The sequence below is a fragment of the Coffea arabica genome, chromosome 11e (assembly GCF_036785885.1).
Source record: "Coffea arabica cultivar ET-39 chromosome 11e, Coffea Arabica ET-39 HiFi, whole genome shotgun sequence".
NCBI lineage: Eukaryota > Viridiplantae > Streptophyta > Magnoliopsida > Gentianales > Rubiaceae > Coffea > Coffea arabica.
The window spans coordinates 23,229,090-23,253,535 of NC_092331.1; the positions used below are offsets into that span (position 1 = coordinate 23,229,090).

At 37.6% G+C, this 24,446-nt stretch overlaps 2 long non-coding RNA genes across 2 annotated transcripts; one reads left to right on the forward strand and one right to left on the reverse strand.

Annotated features, from left to right (window-relative positions):
• Positions 1-95: 95 nt before the first annotated feature.
• Positions 96-22,488, reverse strand: LOC140020976 (uncharacterized). Its single transcript, XR_011824936.1, has 4 exons — positions 22,007-22,488; positions 19,837-19,896; positions 979-1,023; positions 96-340 (listed from the first exon to the last, which is right to left on the reverse strand). It is a non-coding gene; the product is annotated as an uncharacterized lncRNA (long non-coding RNA).
• Positions 10,614-12,253, forward strand: LOC140021469 (uncharacterized). The gene is made up of 2 exons (XR_011825275.1): positions 10,614-10,682; positions 12,063-12,253. It is a non-coding gene; the product is annotated as an uncharacterized lncRNA (long non-coding RNA).
• Positions 22,489-24,446: the final 1,958 nt, after the last annotated feature.

A 24,446-nucleotide genomic window follows, 5' to 3' on the forward strand; every position in this document is an offset into this window, starting at 1 on the left:
GACTGATCAACCAAGGTCAACAGATACCACCTGTGACTCCCCCATTCCCCCTTAGGCGAACCAGAGGGTTCAGTGGACCGCCTGCCCAGCTCTCGTCAGGACTCAGTCGATCACTTCAGTTCTCAATTAAAATCGGAATAAAACCACAAGAATAAATAGGCATCTATCCAAAACTTAAAGCGAAAGTTATATACATTGCCATCCCAAAAGAGAGTATAAACATCGAATATACAAAGGTTCTCAATCCTTCATACGTCCAGCCCGTGCCAAGCACTAGGGCGAGAACCATTACAACAAAACTAAACTGGCTAGTCTATGCTCTCATCCTGCTCGCCGTCCCCTGTTAAGGAAAACAAAACTAAAGGGATGAGCTTGAAAGCTTAGTGAGGTTCCGAACACATATACAAGTAATAAACCCAATACATTAACCCATAATTCAAGAAAACATTTACAATACAAAGCGATAAACACATTCATTAAAAGGATACGTGCTCTCAAGGAGCCATTCATTCATTCGTTCATTCATTCATTCTCCTTTCATTCCCTTATACCTTCAATCATTTGAAAATGCATTTTTGTCAATAAAACCCTCATTCGTTCGTTCATTCGTTCATTTCATTCACCATTTCCTGGACATTGGCCAGGCTCCACCAACCTCCACCAACCTACAAGGTAATACTCGAGTATACCAAACGTTCACCCAGGTCACCAAATCTCCCGACCGAGTCCGCTTCTGGCTCGAGTCGATCGGTAACAAGGGGCAGTGGCCAGTTCAGCCAAAAGGCTTACATTCATGCACAAGTAACATTTCAATCGTTCAATCATTGAAACTTTCACAATCATTTAGGCTGAGTGCGATAAAGTACACACTCGCCTAGAAAACTCGTTTTGGCCAATCATTGAAAGCACTTAACACATTATCAATCAATAATAACAAGCCAATAAGTCAAGGAAATATAACAAACAAGGAACACTCACCTGTACAAGCAAAATAACGTCCAATTCCTCAATCACCAATGAAACCTAAAATTAGGCAAGAGAACATATTACAAGTTATCTAGTAAATCAACTAGGTAAAATTAAAGGAAGTCCGACTAATTACTAGTAGGATGTATAAAGATGATTCTTAAGTGAAAAGAGGGTATTTGAATCTGTGGTCGGAAATAATTAGGGTTTCGTAATCCAAGCGAGAAACCAAATTCAAAAGGGTTATAAAATTTTCCAATGGAAATCCTTGAACTAACGACAAGTCGGAATCCAACTAGATAGGCTAAGAAATACTGTTTTCAGAATCGTTTATATGGTTCAAAATCATCTCATATTCAAGTAGATATTATAGACTAAATGCCTTAATGAAATTCATGTAAAATGGAGGACAAAATACCCAAGAAAAACCCTAAACCACTCCTCTTTATTTGGGTAAGAGTAAGTAAATATTTGGAGTTTCCAATTGAAGAAGGATCATGTTTTAAGATGGAAAAACAGTCATAGGATTTGCCAATCGAAAATATATAAGTTCAAATAGAAACTTAGCTCTTAAGCGAAAATTTGGGCAGCACGCCCTTTGTGTTTACCTATTTTCCAGCCATTTATGGCTTCATTAATTTTCTTCAACCAATCCGAAAGTCATAACTATCATAGATTCAAGTCAATAGCCGTTCCATAGGCTCAAAACAATATAAGAACAAGAATTAAACTAATAACAAGTGCGGAAATGCAATCTAGCAAAAGACAGATTTGACGTGTGGTTGCGGAAAGAACACATCCGAGGCTACGCTTATCGGATTGGGATGAATCTTATGCCGTTTCGAAGCTAAGACACAGGGCTACAATTTTCATGAAGATCACTTAGTCCAGTTTCCAATGCAACCTAGTCAAATTCCCAATTTACAGAACCAAAATCCAACTAGTCGGCTAATTAACCGCACTACATTTAAATGGCTATATCTCAGGTTACCAAGGTCCGATTAAGGTGTTCTTGGAGGCGTTTAAAAGCTAAGAGAGAACACTAAAACTTTCATGTTTTGGCCATTGGCTAAATCAGTACGTATCATAGTGAACAAACACGATTAACTGGATGAATTGTCGAACACGGGTCACTGGAATGCATCCAAGGGCAGCGAGAGTATTTTGCCGATAATTACACTGCGGATACACGAAAATTCTTATTTCACCTTGAATTGAAAACGAATAGGAAAACCCTAATTTCCTATGACTTTTGGCACTTTTCTAGGGTGATTTAGCCGTAGGATGGTATGAATAATAATTACCAAATAATTTTCAAAAAAAAGGGAATTTGAGAAAATGTAAGGAATTTGCAAGTCCTCACATATATGCTATGGCTGCATATGTCTGTAGACACCAAATTTTGATTTTTAGACTTATTTGATTCAATTTTATGTTTTTATTTTATTTTATTTTGTTCATGTTTCGTGTCTCTCATTTTATTCGATTTAAGAGCATTTTACACTGAATTTTAGAAAAGAGAAAAAAAAAAGGAAAAGGAAAAAAGGAAAAAAACAAGAAAAAAGGGAAAAAAGAGAAAAGGAAAAAGAAAAAAAATAATAAAATGGCAAGTGGGAGGCGTGCATTGGGACAAGTGTCCCTTTGTATTTTGGACAACACAACACCTAAGGGATTAGGTGTCTAGACACTTGGTGGCTTAAGGAATTTTGGGGGGAACAAAAGGAAAAGAAGGGAGGAATTGAGGGGGGCTTCGGCTGACAAGAAAAGAGAAAAAAGAAAACGAGGCAGAGGAAGGAAAAGCGAGAAAAAGGGAAAAATCTGGAAAATTGGGGGGGAATTTTGGGAGGCGGTGGACGGACGGGCTGTGAAGAACAAAGGAAAACTAGAAGAAGAGAGGGCCGAGAGAGGAGGAGACCGAGGGAGTTTCGTCTGAGAGCCAAAGAAAAAACAACAAAGTTAAGAAAAGAGAAAAGGGGGAGAACTTGAGAGCTGGCCCGGCTAGAACAAGAAAAGAAAAAAAACAAGCTACGGTGGAAGAGCAAGAAACTGGAAAAAGAAAGGACCTCGACTAAGGAAAAAATAGAGCTGACGGAGGGTTGGAAGAACGAAAAGAAGACAAGCAAAAGAGGTTATAGGGGCTGAGTAAAACATAGAAAAGAAAAACAGAGCAAAAAAAAAAAAAAGCAAAGCAAGAAAGGGGGAAGATCTGGAAATGGAGGGGGAATTTTTCGGGGAGCAAAGAAAACGGTGGAGGAAGAGCCTAAACTGCCACCACCGGAATCGGCCATCACTACTTGCAAGGCTTCACCGTGAGAGGCCACGGTTGCTAAAATTTGTAGAAAAAGAACAACTTCAGCCTGCCGAAACTTTATTGCAAAAGCTTGTCTGTTTGTTCCTTCGTAACACTTGCATGCGTGTTGCATGAAAATCTCCCCTTGTGTGTATGATGAGTGATGAGAATCTGAGTTTGGGTCACGGTTTGAGAGGCTTTAAGTGAATCTGCCATGCGAAAGGCTGAAGTTTAAAACTATTTTTTCGCATGAAAGTTCTTTAGTATTGGCTCAATTTCCTAAGGCTTGCTTGTTTGAATGTTTCAGTTATGTGTCGTGGTGCTTAGTTCAAGTTTTGGAGATTTGGTTAAAAAGGTTTTGATCAAACTTCATGTTCAAATCTGAAGTATCCATTGGAAACAAAGTTGCAGCAGATTTTCTTGTTGTAGAAAGTTTCTCCGTGCCTTTTTGCATGAAGTTTCTTTTTCAATCTTTGCATGATCTCTGTCTATGATTTTGCTTGTTTGGATGTCAAGTTCATAGTTTTGTGTAGTTTAGTTTAAGCTTTGGGTCAAAGTATGAAATCAAATCTGAATTAGTGATTGAAAGTGGAATGAAGGGGCAGCGGTTGGTTTGCTTCGTTCCAGATTTTGTTTTTGTTTTTACGTTAGCTTGCATGGAGTTTGCATGAGATTACTTTCTAAAAATTACACTTTAGCCCCCCAAGTCTTCTCTTGTTTCACTATAGCCCAAGCAATTGAAAAATCATCAAAATTGACCCCTCAAACTTTCTTTTTCCTTTCAATTGGATCCTCATTTGATGAATATGGACTGTTTAGTTGTTTAAGTGCTTTTGATGATTCAATTTCGTATTCATGTGATTATTTGTGATGCCTTGACCTTTTCTTTTATTTTGGAGGGTAAATAAGCAATTTCACTCCATTAGAGCCCCAACTCCAGAGAGGTACACCCTATCTCTTATTTCTCACTTTATTTGACTTCCTATGTGCCCTTATGTGACTTTATGTGCTTAATTACATGCCTCTTGAATGTTTTATTTCATTTATTTGTTTTATTTGTTTCAAGTTTTGAATATTTATTTTCGAGCTTGGTTTTTATCATTTGAAAGGCTTGAATGCCAAGTTGTGATAGTTAGGTATTTATTTTATTCATTTATTTTCATTTCCCCCTTTAGATTGTAGTAGGCCCCCTCTCAAATGTAATAGTTAGGATTTTTATTCGCTTGTGTGATTTGCATGCTTAGGTGCTATGTGTTTAATTGCTTTCCCTAGGCTTTTGCATCTAGATAAGCATGTTTATGTGTTATGTGCTATGTGAAACTATGTGTTTGGCATGCCTATTTGTTTTTGGTATTATATCTGATTATGTGGATGGAATGCACGTTACCGTGGCTAGTCCAATGCTAGTCATGGTTACTTATTCCCGATCGCTCACAAGTCCAATGCTTGTGAGAGAGCGTTAGTAAAGGGCTAGTCCAATGCTAGACCCAATAGGGTCGTCCCTCGCTAGAACATACTCGCATGCCCTCACTACATTTTCATGCATTTTTCTTAGTATTTTTTACATTTTTGCATGATCCTTTCCCCTTTCCCACATTCAAAGTGTGATCTTTAGGATTTTGCATTTCACTCTAGTCATTAGGGTCATTTGCCTGATTAGGTTAGGGAGTCACCCTTCGGGTAAGGGGAATGGACGAGTTTGGCTACACATAGCCTTAGCACACTCATTCTTTTTCTAACCAAAAGGAAAAGAAAAAGTCACGATTTAGGGTCTCCCCGTACCCATCTTGCTTGCACTCCTCTAGGGTTCATGCATTTCATTTATCCACTATCACTTTGCACTTTTACTCCACATTCTATCCTTTGTTCCACATTTTCACTTCACACAATTCTTATTTTGCACATTTTCACTCTGTCACTTGCACTTTATATACTACCACTGAGCACACATGCACTTCACGCTATCACTTTACATACCTCACCTTGCACCCCTATTTGCACACTATCACCTACACGTTATTATTTTTTATTATTACTTTTTTCACTTCACACAAGCTCATGTTTAACATTGCATACATTCATTCCATTGGCATTACTCGTGACCTCTTGGAGGGCTTACCCTTGGCTATCACAACTCATGTGATTTAGTCCGATCGAGCCTCTAAGAGATATCTGTCCTTTTCGATTCCTCATTAGGTTTAGGATTGCATTCATATTAGTTGCATCCAAATGCGATACATCTCTTGGTTAGAAATTAGGAAAATCATGACTAAATCATGCAACTAGCTTAGGCTAGGTGGAGAGGGTGCCTTAGACATTGTCTTTGCCTTCCCTCTCTTCAACTGTGACCCCCGAACCATTTTTCTCTGATTTATCGTAGATTTTGGAGTCAATCTAAAAAGGGTTTTTTTACATTTTTAAAATTCACATTTTTTTGGGTGACTTGGTACACTCTAACTCGATACCAAGTGGCGACTCCTACACTCTTATCCAAACCTTTTTAGATTACTATTTTGGCCAAACCGTCGCATTTCAAAGTCCCATGGCCTTTTTCTTTTTCACACACATCACCAATTTTCAAATCATACTTCACTCACTCATTCTTATTTTTATTATAAAAAATGGGGCGCGACAATGTCATTGGAGTGAATCTCCTCATCCTATAACTGAACTGTATACATATCGTTGGAGTGAATCTCCTCGATATACAGCTGAACTGGGGGACGCCCAAACTCATCGGCCGACCTTGGACTCGAGCCGGCATGGGCTTGGTCGGGAACCTTGGTGAGCCATGAGATAACTGAAAGCTTGATCTATTTGAGAGATCTTGCTTGGCCTACTCGTGTAGTAGTGCCTTTATAGCAGTTCGGGCCTAGTGCGGTGTATGGTGGACGGAACTATGAAGTAAGTGGAGTTCTACGGACTTAAAATACCAACCCGGTTGACGAAGTGTCATCGCGGGAAAGTATTCGATCGAGATTTGGCAAAGCAAGTGGAACTTAGCTCCTGAGAGCTACCATATCCTTGAATTGTTTCTGTTTACTTTCTCTACTTGAACCATTAATGAATTGAATGTTACAGTTTTACCTACTGTGTAAGTGATTGTTACTTGAACTATGTGTTTGCATGTGTGTTTCTTGGCCTCACGAGCAATCGTTCACCCCGTAGATTTGTTTTCCTTAACAGGTGGATTGAAAGATTTTGGAAAAGCCGACTAGGTTATACTTTTGATTGGAATCTTGGTTGTAAATATTTAGTCGACTTTTAATGGTTGTATTTTGGGACTTGATGTATCTTTTGAGAACACGATGTAAGATTTGGATATTCAGTTAAGGAAGTGACTTTTCTTCATTTTAGACTTGTATTATTTGGTATGTATCATTAAGTTTGAATTGAATTGTCTCGAGTCCTGGCGAGAGTTGGGCAGGCATCCCGCGGATACCCTTGGTTCACCCTTGGGAGAAATGGGGGCGTCACAGATTCAGTCTAAAACATGGAGAAATTCGTAGCCCAAGTTGATTCCAAAAATAAGGCAGGACTAACATTCACCACCAAATGCTGGAAATGCAACTTTCAACTATAAAAAGTAGTAAACATGCCACTAATCACTTCACAAGTTCCATTTCCAAATTCAATAACAACATTTGCTAGCAAAACATCAATAATCAAAGCTGAAAAATACAAACCCTAGCTGAAAATTTCACTACATCACCAAAAACTAGAAAATCATCCATCAAGTGCCAAGATTGAAAGCTTCTATAGCATTTTTAGCAAGATTAAGGTAAAGACAAGTGGTGGATGAACTTATACCTTCCCAAATCCTTCTTGTAAGTGAGAAATCAACCACTTTCTCCCAAGATTTTCACCACTCCTAGCTTCCTAAGCACCAAGAGGTAAGTTTAATCGATTTGGTTTGTGTGATTTCAATTCAACAAGGAAGAATCAAGGTTGGAGTTGAAGTTGTTTTCCTCTCTTTTTCCCTCTCTTGCTCTCGGCCACCAAGGAGAAAGAATGAAGAAGATGAACCAAAAATGAATGATAAGAAGGAAGGAAATTAGTTGGTCAAACACCTCTTGGATTGCCGCCACTTGTCGCAACAAGATTAACTCTTATTTTCTTTTCTTTTCTCCCCTTTATTTAGTCCAAAATTTTGGCTGCTTTGGAGGATATTTTAGGGTGATTAGTTGAAATAAAGGCAAGGAGATTAAGGTAATAAAGTAGTGTTCAAGCGGTTTACTCAATCGGTAGCAAACGGTACACGTTGGTTCAAGCCGATTTTCCTTAACTCTCGCGTACTTTGTGTTTTAACTTATTAATATCACTTCTAATCACACACTTCCTCTTATTTAAAACTCACTCTTAACTATCAAATTTAGTACACACACCTCACCGATTAATCACACTACCAAAATACGCAAAAACCCTATTTTACCCTAACTATAAAACTAAGGGCAAAACTCTTAATTCTATTATTTATTACAACTATTGAGGGAGTAAATGAGTAGTAAAGATATTGTAAAGCAATATAATCAAATTAAAAGGGAATTTTAAGAAAATATGGAGAATTTTGCAAGTTCTGACACGGATCGCCTGCCCAACTCTCGCCAGAACTCACTCACGAATCTCAGAGAATAATAATAATTCAAAAACTCCAATAGTATTAACCTCAAAGTAAGTATCAAAACTTCATGGTTAAACATTACAGACCATCCAATATATTTCGAGTTATCCCTGTGAGAACCCGAAAATTTTGCTTAATACGTATTTACTCACCCGATTTCTCTGAATATTATTTTCTAGCCCTATTAACCCTAATTACATGAAATTATAACTCCATTATATTTTTTAAAGTGATTTGTTTCAAAAATTAATTTCCGGAAACTCGTTTAGAGAAAATAGTGAACACGTCTTTGGAAATCTTGACCGATTGAGAGTACAATAAGTTTGGAATATTGGAGATTTGTGTAATGGACCTAAATTAGGTATTTTAATGTTTAAATACTCAAGTGATAGTTATTAGTACTGTCGTTATAAGAATTTCTCGGAAGTTTCGCGTTATCGTGCTTAAATTGGAGATACGTGTTTTCATACGCGCGATTTAAATTGAGGAACGTTAGACCCTTATTTTGGGATAATTGATAGTGAATAATATTTATATGAATATAAGTGCATTAGAGGTTTAGTGCACTAGTGAAATAAATGCGAGAGGAATCGAGCACGAAACGCGCGCGAGTGCACGCGGTAGTAGAGTTGACTTTTGGACAAATGGGCCACACACTTGAAGCTTCTGTTGGAAGCTAAAATCTGATCACTCTCTTCTCCCTCCACTCACCATTTCAGCGGGCCATCCCTCTCTCTCAAACCACCATTGCTCTCTCAATTTTTACTTCACAAAACCTCACCAAATCTTCACTCAAATCCTACCAAAATTTCACCACACTTAGCTTAACACACGAAGAGTATTTTGAGCTGCAAAAGGGAGCTGAAAAGCCACGGTTTTCTGGAGCAAAGAGTGACCGAAATTCTGCTCTTGAACCTCCAACCAAGTGAGTGATGATCCAACCTTAGAAACTTGTCATTTGGAGGTTATCTTACCTAGTTAAGTTCATTTATGCCATTGGTTAGCTTGTTTATGGTGTAAAATGAAATGGGTGGACTCTATGAACTCCCACCTTTGTCTTGGGGACTGATCTCATGCTTGATGATGGATTTAATGTTGGTTTAGTGCTCAAAATGGTAGATTAATGGTGTATAACTAGCAGAAACTTCAAGGAGTGCATGGAGTAAAAAATTCTGATTTTACCCCTGCTTTTATCGTACCCTTTTCTGCTGAATTTTGAGGGTTTAATGGCTTGTATATGATGTTAATATGTTGTATAGATGGTGTATAAAATTTCATTGAAAAATATTGAGGTTTGGTTGGTCAAATGAATTATTTTCGTGAAGCTAGTGAACCTGGGAACTGTTCCCGTAATGCTCAGACAGCTTGCTTGTTTCGTTCATAAATCTGTACTCCGAAGTCGAAATCGAGTGCTGTCAGTGGCATTTGAAACTAGACATATCCAGATTTGCAACGGTATAAAATGCAACCCAAGATTCCACCCGAGCAGCCCGTACCAACCATTTAAAGATGACTGTCCTGTTTCTCTGTTTTCCTGGAACGAAGTTCAGAAGCTGCAACTTGAGGCTTGAATTTGAGCTAGTTGTGTGCTGAATTTCAGAACAATTTCTTCTGAGCAATTAAATCTTTATGAATTTTTTTCCAACGCCACCAACCATTCTCAATTCCGAGTTGAATTGAGTGATTTGTGATCAAAATACGAAACCTGCCCTGTTCTTGAAAACCCTAAATTCTGGGCAGATTTGATACTAAGTTTGGTGTGAACTTGTCAATTGAATTTCTTGGAGTTAAACACTTACCAAATGTACCATGAATGTTCCTTAGGCTTTTCCTACACAAATGAACCAAGTTTGAAGGATTTTCTGGGCCAAATGTTTGGAAATGAAGAACGAAAAGCTTAAGGGAGCTTTGCCTTAGGAATTTTTCGAAACTTTAGTTGGTTAGTTGACTTCCTTCCCGAAGGTATTTTTCCATGAAATTTGGTATAGGGATACCCTTTATATAGGATTATTGTAATACCAAAGTTTGTACCCATCCAAGTCCGTTTCGATACCTAACTAAAGTCCCAAAATCGGAAACTCAAATCTGGAAATTTGTTCAACAGTTTCGAATTTTGCCCAACTTTGAGCTACTGTATCTCGGTGCTCGAAACTCCGATTCTTGATCCGCTTGTTCTGTTCTAAACCTTACTTGCAACTCTAATTGATTTACAAATTTTAGAGGCTGGTTCGTAACGTGTGAATTTTTCCGAATTTCCAAAGTTAGCGAAAAACCAACCCCGACACAACCTTAAGTACTCTAAGACAGTAACTTTGAGTCCATTTTTGACTATCTTCCATTTAGAATCATGGAAAAGTGTCTTCTAAGAACTTTTAGTACATTCAAAGAGGTTTCCAATGGTGCCAAGTTTTCAAATTTTTAACATGTAGAATGTGAGATACAATTTTTCAAATATCGTATCAAACCTGAAAATTTTTCGAATTCCAAGGGAAGGGAGTTTTCAAGACTCCTTATTCCTTCGATATTACTTGAACATTTTATACTTGATTTCCAAAATGAAAACTCGATTGCTCATGTACTTTAAGAAACTCCATTTGAACCTCGATTTACTAGTAATTGAGGTTCATTTTCATAAGATTTCCTTAGATTGCACTAGCATACAATCTTCCTCGATTATTAGAGATTCGTAGTGATATTGAGTGGTAGTTGATTACTGTTTGCTCAGGCACTCGAGGGGATCTCCAAGAGGAACTCGGAGCGGACGCCTAAACGCTTGTTGAGAACCACTCGCTTATTTTGGATTAGGTGAGTGCTCCATATAGGAATACGTAATTGAATAAGTCTAGGACATGCTCATTTCATGATTATTAAGTGTTAGGTACTATGTGTTAAGTATTTACCATACTCATGCCTATATAAATAATGTATACTTGCATTGCATATCGACATGAATTGGTTAAATGATTAACCATATCAAAGGACCATATGAACTCGATTCATGCTTAACTTGCTAGATTGCTTGCTTAGCCTACTTGGTTTTGAAAAATGGGGTCGAGTGTGTATTTTATCGCACTCGTTCTCTTTTGAGATGAATAACTCATGCTTGGAAATGCTCGAATAACATGGTATGCTATGGTTGCATACGTCGTTGGAGTGAATCTCCTCAACTCTCACATGGTAAAAATGGGATAATGGCCAATGATGGCCTATCAATATGGCAAATGCATGTCAAATAACCGTCACTACTCAACCGTTAACCGTTAACCGTTAACCGTTTACCAACCCACATGACTACCTGATTACTTGACTATTTGCTCACATGATTTCCAATCTTCATGACTATTCGATGTCCATGAATTACATGCTTCCATGAAATCAACTTGTATTGCTTACGTGCTTACGTGCTAAGTATCCACTTGATTACTTGATTATCATGAATCACATGTTATATGAAGCTGTCCATCATTGTTAGGCGAGTGTGTACTTTACCTCACTCGACCTACTCAAATGATGAATTTAACCTTTTGTCGAATTACTTGGTTACCTGTGCATGTTGTAAGCTCTAAGCTGAACTTGGGCCCTGCCTTTGGTTACTGACCTACTCGAGCCAGGACTGGGTTCGGTCGGGTAGGTTGGAACCCTGGGCCACCGTTTCAGTATACTTGAGTATTACCACTGGAGGGATAAGGTGAAGGCCATTCAAACTGAGGGGATCCAGAAGTTATAAGGTGCAGATGACCGACAGAGTTCCACTGGAACACCGTATCCTACAGTATATGTTTACCTTGTATCATGATAATTGTTTCATGCTAAAATGTCAACATGAAATCCTGAGCCATGCCTGTGATATGCTCCATACCTGTTACCTGTCCAATGTACTCATATCATGATACCTGTTTCATGTTAATGCTCCATACCTGTAACATGCTTAATTACTCGCACCCGTAATAAGCTCCAATCACTCGTGAACTATACATGCCAATGTCTTGAACCATGATAACTGTCTCATGATGAATGTCTCAAATTACCCGTATAATGATTATCACCTCATGATAACATGCCATTGTGTAACCTTGAACCATGCATATGATATGCCCAACCTACTTGATTTATTTGAACTGTTAGAGTGTCTTGGAACCTCACTAGGCTGTGTAGCTCATCCCACGTTGTGGTTTTCTTTTACAGGGTTCGAGACCAAGGGTGCTCGTGAGTAGTACTAGATTGTTTTCTTTTGAAGACTTTAAGTTATATTATAACGGATGGCTATTGTACCCTTTTCCGTTGGGTTGTATTTAAGCTTGAAAGCTACATAATTGTAAGTGTGAGATATTTTGGAGTACTTTAGTTATGTATTGAAGTTATTTGAAGTATTCCTAGTCTTGAATTGTGGATTGTACCGAGTCCTGGCGAGAGTTGGGCAGGCGTCCCGCGGATACCCTTTGGTTCGCCTTAGGGAGAAGTGGGGGCGTCATAGTTGGTATCAGAGCTTAGGTTTCAGATCTTTGTAGTGTATCCTAGGCTTAAATGTTTAAGATGCGGACTGTGGGACTGGTATGAAAGTTAAATGATTGCTTGTAGCGATGAAATTTAGAGCCACTTCACGTGGTCTCTACAAAGGAGCAAGATAGGGCCAAGTGGTGTTATGGTCCTTACTATGTGATTGAGTAAAGGCTTAAGTGCCCTTGTAGAAATGTAAGCTGTGAATCATGAATGTTATAGGTTGTAAAACCTTTATCTTGATAATTGGAGGGAATTTGATATGTATGTTGGGTAGGAATCTCGAATGTGGTGATTTACTCTTGGGACCGGCCGGCTCGAGTTGTGAATTACCTTATTTCGGATTCTTGTACCCGAGTACTTGAGAGTGGAAAACAATCCTAAGGGCTTGATATCTCCATTTGTGGGGAATAGGAATGAATTGATATTTCATGAGAATGGTTACAGGAAACCACTAATTGTTTGGTTGGGATGGCATAATGATTAAGAACGGGAGATGGAAAATATCGTAACCCAAAAGATCCTTGTGGTGAGATTGAAATCGAGCATGTTAGGGAACGAGAATCGTCTAGTTCCAATTAATCTAGTGAATCCCTATTTGTGACCTTTTATAGTGAGACGATGGGAGTAGAACTTAAGAGTTTGCGCCTTGGAGATGAATGTACTTGTGATAATCACTTGTTTATTTTTGTTATTGACTTTGACTTGGCATGAACTTTACTTGGCCATAACTTATTTTATGATTTAATGAACTCTAGTTTGTGTTTACTTGCATAGTGGTAATGATATTTGTATATGTGATTTCTTTTCCTTTAAAGGTTGTTACTGGGATATGTGTGTAGTTCGACTATGGCTTAGAGTGAGATTTATACATATGTGTATAGACTAGCGGTGAACATGCAAACTAGAGGACAACGAAAGGGACATCAACCTAGACAACCCCGAAATGAAAGAGTAGATAATGGATCTGATATTGACCAAAATGCCGAGCTAAGTGCTGGGAGAGGAAATGACCAAATGGGACAAGTTTTAACTCACATGACGGATATCCTAGAGCTCTTAGTAGCTCAACAAGGTCAAGGTGTTGGACAAGGAAACCAACGTGGAAACCAAGAAATAGGGGAGGATCGAGCTTTAGAGCGGTTTCAGAAATTCTCCCCGCCCAAGTTTGCTGGAGGACCTGATCCAGAGGTGGCTGGGAATTGGTTAGAAAATATAAGAAATATATTCGATGCCTTGGATTACACAGAGGAGAGACAAGTCACCCTTGCTGTATTTCAACTTGAAGGAGCAGCCCGAGCCTGGTGGAATGTTATAAGAAACAAGTGGGAAAGGGATCAAACCCTAAGAACTTGGATAAACTTTGTACGTGAATTTAATGAGAAATTTCTTCCTCCACTTGTCCAAGAAAAGAGAGAAGATGATTTCATAAAGCTTTGTCAAGGAACTTTAAGTGTAGCTGAGTATGAAACACGCTTTACGAAGTTATCTACATATGCCCCAGAATTGGTGGCTACTGAACGGAAGAGAATCAGACGGTTTATCCAAGGATTAGATTTGAAAATCCAAGATGCCCTTGCCGCAGCACAGGTTGAAACATTTAGTGACGCTCTCGAAAAAGCGCAAAGGGTAGAAAGCACAAAATCTCAACTGAGAGCTTTTCAAGCAAGGAAAAGAGATGCATCTGACAGTACACTAGGAGAAAATGGACCACCACCCAAAGTTAGAAAAGAAGTGGATGGAGTAGGACTGTTATTTCCTGCACCACTCATGGTAAAGGAACCAAAAGGAACTATGTCACGAGGGACTTCAGTAGGAAAGACACGATCAAAGAAAACCTTGCAAGCAAGTCAGGTCACAACACCTCGTCCAATTTGTGGATATTGTGGAAGGACGAATCACACTGAAGAAAACTGTTGGCTAAAGGGACGAAAGTGTATGGGATATGGGAGTACCAGTCATAAAGTTCATGACTGTCCAAGGAAGTATCCACGAGAAACCACTGCTCAACAGGGAAATGGAACTGTCCCTCGACAAATCAATGGAAGAAGGAACCGACCAGTGGCGTCTGAACGAACACATGACATGATCACACCCCACGGTTCAGGGTTATCCGAGATTTCAGAAGGTATGAATGTCGAGGACGAAATTCTCTTTAAGGAGGGTAGGTTGTGAGGATCCGAAAATTTTGCTTATTTTATTTATTTTACTGGCTCAAATAAGTATTTACTCACCCGATTTCTCCGAATATTATTTTCTAGCCCTATTAACCCTAATTACATGGAATTATAACTCCATTATATTTTTTAAAGTGATTTGTTTCAAAAATTAATTTTCGGAAGCTCGTTTAGAGAAAATAGTGAACACGTCTTTGGAAATCTTGACCGATTGAGAGTACAATAAGTTTGGAATATTGGAGATTTGTGTAATGGACCTAAATTAGGTATTTTAATGTTTAAATACTCAAGTGATAGTTATTAGTACTGTCGTTATAAGAATTTCTCGGAAGTTTCGCGTTATCGTTCTTAAATTGGAGATACGCGTTTTCATACGCGCGATTTAAATTGAGGAACGTTAGACCCTTATTTTGGAACAATTGAGAGTGAATAATATTTATATGAATATAAGTGCATTAGAGGTTTAGTGCACTAGTGAAACAAATGCGAGAGGAATCGAGCACGAAACGCGTGCGAGTGCGCGCGGTAGTAGAGTTGGCTTTTGCACAAATGGGCCAAACACTTGAAGCTTCTCTTGAAAGCTAAAATCTGATCACTCTCTTCTCCCTCCACTCACCATTTCAGCCGGCCATCCCTCTCTCTCAAACCACCATTGCTCTCTCAATTTTTACTTCACAAAACCTCACCAAATCTTCACTCAAATCCTACCAAAATTTCACCACACTTAGCTTAACACTTGAAGAGTATTTTGAGCTGCAAAAGGGAGCTAAAAAGCAACAGTTTTCTGGAGCAAAGAGTGACCGAAATTTTGCTCTTGAACCTCCAACCAAGTGAGTGATGATCCAACCTTAGAAACTTGTCATTTGGAGGTTATCTTACCTAGTTAAGTTCATTTATGCCATTGGTTAGCTTGTTTATGGTGTAAAATGAAATGGGTGGGCTCTATGAACTCCCACCTTTGTCTTGGGGACTGATCTCATGCTTGATGATGGATTTAATGTTGGTTTAGTGCTCAAAATGGTAGATTAATGGTGTATAACTAGCAGAAACTTCAAGGAGTGCATGGAGTAAAAAATTCTGATTTTACCCCTGCTTTGATCGTACCCTTTTCTGCAGAATTTTGAGTGTTTAATGGCTTGTATATGATTTTTATATGTTGTATAGATGGTGTATAAAATTTCATTGAAAAATATTGAGGTTTGGTTGGTCAAATGAATTATTTTCGTGAAGCTAGTGAACCTGGGAACTGTTCCCGTAATGCTCAGACAGCTTGCTTGTTTCGTTCATAACTCTGTACTCCGATGTTGAAATCGAGTTCCGTCAGTGGAATTTGAAACTAGACATTCCCAGATTTCCAACGGTATAAAATACAACTCCAGATTCCACCCGAGCAGCCCGTACCAACCATTTAAAGATGACTGTCCTGTTTCTCTGTTTTCCTGGAACGAAGTTCAGAAGCTGCAAGTTGAGGCTCGAATTTGAGCTAATTGTGTGCTGAATTTCAAAAACATTTCTTCTGAGAAATTGAAGCTTTATGAATTTTTTTTCCAACTCCACCAACCATTCTCAATTCTGAGTTGAATTGAGTGATTTGTGATCAAAATACGAAACCTGCCCTGTTCTTGAAAACCCTAAATTCTGGGCAGATTTGATACTAAGTTTGGTGTGAACTTGACAATTGAATTTCTTGGAGTTAAACACTTACCAAATGTACCATGAATGTTCCTTAGGCTTTTCCTACACAAATGAACCAAGTTTGAAGGATTTTCTGGGCCAAATGTTTGGAAATGAAGAACGAAAAGCTTAAGGCAGCTTTGCCTTAGGAATTTTTCGAAACTTTAGTTGGTTAGTTGATTACCTTCCCGAAGGTATTTTTCCATGAAATTTGGTAGAGGGATACCCTTTATATAGGAGTGTTGCATTACCAAAGTTTGTACCCATCCAAGTCCGTTTCGATACCTAACTAAAGTCCCAAAGTCGGAAACTCAAATCTGGAAATTTGTTCAACAGTTTCGAATTTTGCCCAACTTTGAGCTACCGTATCTCGGTGCTCGAAACTCCGATTCTTGATCCGCTTGTTCTGTTCTAAAACTTACTTGCAACTCTAATTTATTTACAAATTTTAGAGGCTGGTTCGTAACGTGTGAATTTTTCCGAATTTCCAAAGTTAGCGAAAAACCAACCCCGACACAACCTTAAGTACTCTGAGACAGTAACTTTGTGCCCATTTTTGACTATCTTCCATTTAGAATCATGGAAAAGTGTCTTCTAAGAACTTTTAGTACATTCAATGAGGTTTCCAATGGTGCCAAGTTTTCAAATTTTTAACATGTAGAATGTGAGATACAATTTTTCAAATATCGTATCAAACCTGAAAATTTTTCGAATTCCAAGGGAAGGGAGTTTTCATGTACTCCTTATTCCTTCGATATTACTTGAACATTTTATACTTGATTTCCAAAATGAAAACTCGATTGCTCATGTACTTTAAGAAACTCCATTTGAACCTCGATTTACTAGTAATTGAGGTTCATTTTCATAAGATTTCCTTAGATTGCACTAGCGTACAATCTTCCTCGATTATTAGAGATTCGTAGTGATATTGAGTGGTAGTTGATTATTGTTTGCTCAGGCACTCGAGGGGATCTCCAAGAGGAACTCAGAGCGGACGCCTAAACGCTTGTTGAGAACCACTCGCTTATTTTGGATTAGGTGAGTGCTCCATATAGGAATACGTAATTGAATAAGTCTAGGACATGCTCATTTCATGATTATTAAGTGTTAGGTACTATGTGTTAAGTATTTACCATACTCATGCCTATATAAATAATGTATACTTGCATTGCATATTGACATGAATTGGTTAAATGATTAACCATATCAAAGGACCATATGAACTCGATTCATGCTTAACTTGCTAGATTGCTTGCTTAGCCTACTTGGTTTTGAAAAATGGGGTCGAGTGTGTACTTTATTGCACTCGTTCTCTTTTGAGATGAATAACTCATGCTTGGAAATGCTCGAATAACATGGTATGCTATGGTTGCATACGTCGTTGGAGTGAATCTCCTCAACTCTCACATGGTAAAAATGGGATAACGGCCAATGATGGCCTATCAATATGGCAAATGCCTGTCAAATAACCGTCTCTACTCAACCATTAACCGTTAACCGTTAACCGTGAACCGTGAACCGTTTACCAACCTACATGACTACCTGATTACTTGACTATTTGCTCACATGATTTCCAATCTTCATGACTATTCGATATCCATGAATTACGTGCTCCCATGAAATCAACTTGTATTGCTTACGTGCTTATGTGCTAAGTATCCACTTGATTACTTGATTATCATGAATGACATGTTATATGAAGCTGTCCATCATTGTTAGGCGAGTGTGTACTTTACCTCACTCGACCTACTCGAATTAACCTTTTGTCGAATTACTTGGTTACCTGTGCATGTTGTAAGCTCTAAGCTGAACTTGGGCCCTGCCCTTGGTTACTGACCTACTCGAGCCCGGACTGGGCTCGGTCAGGTAGGTTGGAACCCTGGGCCACCGTTTCGATATACTCGAGTATTACCACTGGAGGGATAAGGTGAAGGCCAGTCAAACCGAGGGGATCCGGAAGTCATAAGGTGCAGATGACCGACAGAGTTCCACTGGAACACCATATCCTACAGTATATGTTTACCTTGTATCATGATAATTGTTTCATGCTAAAATGTCAACATAAAATCCTGAGCCATGCCTGTGATATGCTTCATACCTGTTACCTGTCCAATGTACTCATATCATGATACCTGTTTCATGTTAATGCTCCATACCTGTAACATGCTTAATTACTCGCACCTGTAATAAGCTCCAATCACTCGTGAACTATACATGCCAATGTCTTGAACCATGATAATTGTCTCATGATGAATGTCTCAAATTACCCGTATAATGATTATCACCTCATGATAACATGCCATTGTGTAACCTTGAACCATGCATATGATATGCCCAACCTACTTGATTTTTTTGGACTGTTAGAGTGTCTTGGAACCTCACTGGGCTGTGTAGCTCATCCCACGTTGTGGTTTTCTTTTACAGGGTTCGAGACCAAGTGTGCTCGTGAGTAGTACTAGATTATTTTCTTTTGAAGACTTTAAATTATATTATAACGGATGGCTATTGTACCCTTTTCCGTTGGGTTGTATTTAAGCTTGAAAGCTACATAATTGTAAGTGTGAGATATTTTGGAGTACTTTAGTTATGTATTGAAGTTATTTGAAGTATTTCTAGTCTTGAATTTTGGATTGTACTGAGTCCTGGCGAGAGGTGGGCAGGCGTCCCGCGGATACCCTTTGGTTCGCCTTAGGGAGAAGTGGGGGCGTCACAATCCCTACTTATATGTACGATCAAACCGATAAATCTAAGTCGTCTAATCAAATCAAGTACAACTAGGATGGCAAGTTACTTAAAGCTAGATGCCAACTCTCGAACAGTCTATTTTCCCGCTTCCACGTTGCCAACGCCTGCTAAGGAAAACAAACTAAAAGGAATGAACTAACAATCAGTGAGGCCAAGAAAACAAGCAAGCAAGCAAACGAGTACAGTAGCATTAATAATATGTAAATCAAGAAGGGCAGCCATAATATTTTACGTAAATTCACAAGAGAAAACAAAAGTACAATCAATAAAGGATACAGGAGTTCTTAGGAGCTAAATCCACAATTCATGCTACACCGATACTTTTGAACCACGATTTTCAAATATTGACACTCCGTCAACCAAGCAAGTAACAAGTCCGTAGAACCCCACTTTTCACCAATTTCCGTCCGCCATGACACCCCCTGCCGGGCCCGCACGTCAAACAAGATATGATATTATTCGAGTATATCCAAGCAAGTCAAGTACACGAGCCTAACGTTCACCAAACTCCTCAACCAAGCCCTTACTGACTCGAGTTGAATGGCTAGCCATTGGGTTTTGGGGCTCCCAAGATCAAGTATAAGTCGATGAGATAACTCTCCAATCGACTTAATCAAGATAAAGGTACTGAGGCGGGATGAGAGGCACCTCCCACTCGAATTGAGTGTGGTACATACTATCGCTCAGCACTTACAAGTCAAGCACAAGTCAATCAAGTTCAAGCAAGTACATGATCATTCAAGAAGGAGAGGACGAGTGTGATAAAGTACACCCTCACCTTATCAAGTTCAATATTCAAACACATAACACATGGCAACATATATCATTCAAATCAAGATATCAAGAAACATGCATTTGACACTCACCATGTAAAGCAAAGCTCAAACGTCCGTCTCGGGTGCAAATCTTGTGTTCACTTCCAAGTCCTAGAACCAAGTAATTAGAGCACAATGAGATTCACTGTTCCAAACCACCATTTAATCTAAACTACTCCCAAATCCCAACTTAGAAGTCCCAAGATGTTCCTCAAAATTTTCATATTTTTACATCCCTAAAAGTCTTCCAAAACACATGTTTTCAAGCTCAATTCAAAGGGAAAATCTATGTACATGTTAGGTCAATGGTTCAGGTATAATATGGAGTGAAAAATGTTAAATTGAACCAAGAAAAGTGAAGGAAAGAGTGCAAAGGAGAATAATCAAAGTGACAGCTTTGACACCTCTCGGCATTTTGATCGTAACTGGAGGTAAACTTATCGGATTGAGATGAATTTTATGGCGTTTCGATGTAAGACATAGATCTACATTTCTTATGAAGACATCGAAATTCAGTTCATGCATTTTCGTGGTCAAAAATAGCAATCACAAAGACACAAGAAAGCTGTCGCGTCATATCAGGGCATTTGAGCAGTCTCGGGAAAACGGCTATAACTCAATGTAGAAAAATCGAAATCCAATGCCATTGGTTTCGTTTGAAACTAGACTCAAAGGGGATTCCAACGGTATAAAATTTAAACTCTAATTCATTTTCAATTAATACCAGAAAATTTGACAAGTTGACTGAAAATGCTCTCTGAGTTTCAGTCCATTTTGCAAACTTTCCAACAAAAAAACAAGGAAGAAATTTGTAGTTTTGGTTCAAATTCAACATACAAGTAAAGAGTGATGTGTTAACAAGTATTTTGAACAAGAACTTGCCCAAAATTATTAAAAAAAGTGGAAATTAAGGCTGGAATATCTTCCCCTGTTTTGACAGCAAAGGCAGAATTTCCCACAAGAATTTTCCAAGCATTTCTCCATCAAATCTTCCCAATTTTCCCATAACAAATCCATGAACATATCAAACAATATATAGCCAAGATTGTTAGCAAGAATAACCTAAAAATTTGCACATAAACAACCCTTAACAAAAGATCAAACACTTGGTGGACATAGAGATTTCTTCCATTTTCACCAACAAATCACTAGAAATATAAATCAAATCCTCAAGGGTTTCATCAATCATTAACCCTTGGATATCCAGAAACAACAATCCACAAATTCTTGGCCAAAATTTTCAAGATTCAAACATACAAGAGACTATCAAGCTTCTAGTACCAAAACTTCCATAAAAATTTCAAATCCACCATAGGTTTTCCATATATAGCATAAATCCACCAAGATCTAGTCCAAAGTTGCTTGAAAAATAAAAGAATGAAATAGATTAGCCACTTACCTCTTCAAAACTTCAAACCCTAGCAAGATTAAACCAAGAAGATAGCAAGATCTACTCCTAGGAGTCTTCTTCTCTCAAGATCTTCTAAGGTTTCAAGTAGATTGATGAAAGGGTAGCTTGGATCTTCAAGAATTTCAAGAAAATTTGAAGTCTCTCACTCTCTCTTCCTCTCTCTATTTTCAGCCAGCCAAGGAGAAGAAATGAAGGCTTTGGGTTGCTTTTGGAGCTAATATACAAGCCACAAGAAGGTTTCTCTAAGTCAACTTTGAATAGTGCCCCAAATAGTGTCCTCCACTTAAACTTTCTTACTAACAACCCTTAGTTTTTCTAACTTTCTTTTAATTCCCAAAATCTTTCTTAACTTGACTAATATCTCAACTTATATTTTTCTAGGGTTTTTGGCCAAATTCACTAATAAGTCACAAAATTAACAATTTTTAAGAAATTAATCACTCAAAGATTAAAATAAGCAAGTAAAAGAAACTCATTTATCAATTAACAAGTAAATCACTTAATGAATGTAAATTTTACAAAAATATAATTTAAATAGAAATGTAAATAGTTGGGAGGTGAGAAAATAATTTTCTAGGTCATCACGGAAGAAATGTACATTAAAGTGTAAGATTCAACCTTTCTATTTATTAACACTTTTCTAAGATGGAATTGTTTTAACCATGGAAATGTGATCAAAGATGAAAATCACTTTCGCTTTATCATGATAAGATGAAGACACGATTAAGGAATAAAGGATTGATGCAAAATAATTAGAGACAAGTTCGGAAAATTTTGGGTAGAATCAAAGAGAATGAACCTTGAAAGTACCTTCATATTAGGACTTTCTTCTTTCAGACTCAAACTAGCCTGCAACGCTTGGTGACCACATGAATTTTCTTGCGGCCGGAGGCCAACCCAGTGATTTGGTTGTCACCTGATTAGGAGCCGAAATGGGATCAAAGATTAAAAGGTAAAAAGGAGTTGACTGTGAAGTAGCCACAAAATTGTCTGTCCAAATCTTCCACAACTTGTTATTCAACAACTACTCAACAATTCCAGAGCTTGATCAGAGAGATTGCTGGCTCTGAAAGAGTTGATTGGTTAAGAAATAGTCAGGTAAAGAGTAGGGATGATGACAATAACGATGGATTGCAGGATATGGGTAGAAACCGAAATTAAGTGAAGGCAAAATACGATAATGGTGGTGGTGATTATGCACAAGAAGGTGGTGATTACACAGAACTGAGAAGTCCCCAAAGATTAGAGATCGGTGATTCAGAGCTTGGACGGTTATGAGGCCAACTGTCCAAGAGCTGTTGATGGCCCAGATTTGTTTCCATGAATCAATGATAAAAAATGTATTCACATCTTTAAATGAGGATGAAATCCCAGGTGATGTCATTTAGTTTAGTAGTTTCATTAAAAAAAATTTAAGAAATTGCTAAATGGTGTTATCAAACAGCATATGCAAATGAATCTTATCCTTTCCAAACTAGTGAATTTTGTCCCCCATAAACTCTAAAATCCACCAATCAAATCAAACCAAGATTCTCATAAAACTTTCCCTTTGTCTCCAACTCCCCTTTATTGAATCCCACTCCAAACACATCATCAGCTTTAGACAGTAGAGATAACAACTTTGCCAGAATAGATAGAAATGAACATTAAATTCATCATAAACACTAGCAGCTTTAGATAGTAAAGATATTGACTTTGCCGAAGTAGATAGAAACAAACACTAAAATCATCATAAAAATAATACCGTAGCAGGAGGTTGAGAAACCATAGGTTTTGCTATCAAAATAGATAGGACAAGCAACTCTTTCATGTTAATGGGGGCTTAATTTATAAGAACCATGCCAGTTACTCCATTGAATGTTCTACATAATCCGATCTATCTATGGTAGGAAGCAGAAGCAATTGTAAGGAAGAGAAATCGTGGTCGACTGCAAATCATTGAACACTTAATATTTAAGTGAAGGGAGGATAGCCTACATTACTGGGGATAACAAATGAAAAAGTAAGAAACATGCATATGTGATTGAAGACAATAGTTGTTCTTAAAAAATGTAATTTGACAAATTGTTGGACCATTTATGTACCAAAATGAAGGGTAAAAAGTGTTTTTCTGGTTTGAGATTGTTCACTGTCTTGAACCATTAGTTTTTATTTGTATAACTTTGTTCATAGGGTAAGAAAACAATAAACTATTGTTGTTGGCTAAACACGACACGCATGGGCAATAATTATGTGTATTGACATGAGAGAAGTAATTTAGAAGAGGGAGGAATAGGAGATTATTGAATAATTGGATTTGTTATTGCAAAACTACAAGTACTTGTAGTTGTATATGTCTTACATTTTGTTTTTGATGTTGTACATCGGGAAAGTTATTTCTAGGTGGCTAAATTGTTTGCTTGTATTTGATGAATAATCATATTTAGTGTGCAAAAGGAGCTTATACAGTGGTCACTAATGTGCTACTATGTACAAAATAAATAACAATGTGTATATACAAAATGACAATGCATAAAATGTAAATAACAAATGGTAAACTAAATTGTACGGTGTGTGCAAAGTAAATAATAATATGTAAAAACTAAATAACCAAGGGTAAATCATAATGCAGAATGTATAGTGTAAAAACTGAACAACCATGTGTGAGTTTGCAAAAAGAGCTTGTATAGTATATACAATAAATAACAATGTATAAAAATAAAATAATAATGTGTAAAAACTAAATAAGCAAGGGCAAACCATAATAACGAATATGTATAAAATAAATAACAATATGTACAAACAAAATAACAACTAATAAAAACTAAATAGCCAAGGATAAATAGTAATATACAAAATAAGAGGTGTCATTAGCACTAGGAATTTTGACGATTAATATAAAAGGGAATAAAATATAAGATAAATATTTAAACACACTTGGTAAGGATTAGATTTCATGCTAGTCCGGTAATGAAGTGTACAACTAGTTTGGTTGCATCACAATTATAGACAAAACAGAAAATAATGAGATAGTATGTATTTAGATTGTCAACATGTAAGTTTTGTAAGTTTACGCATTAAAAATGTTGGAAAGGGGAGTAACCTATAAAAAAATGATTAATTGGAAGAAAATTTTACATATATTTATTCTATGTATTATTATTATTGAAAAAATACTTTCAATATTGATTGGTTTACAAATTATTTTTAGTTGCTATAATTTTGTATCCACTGATTAGGCAAGGCTCTATGTATAAACATGTACAGGATG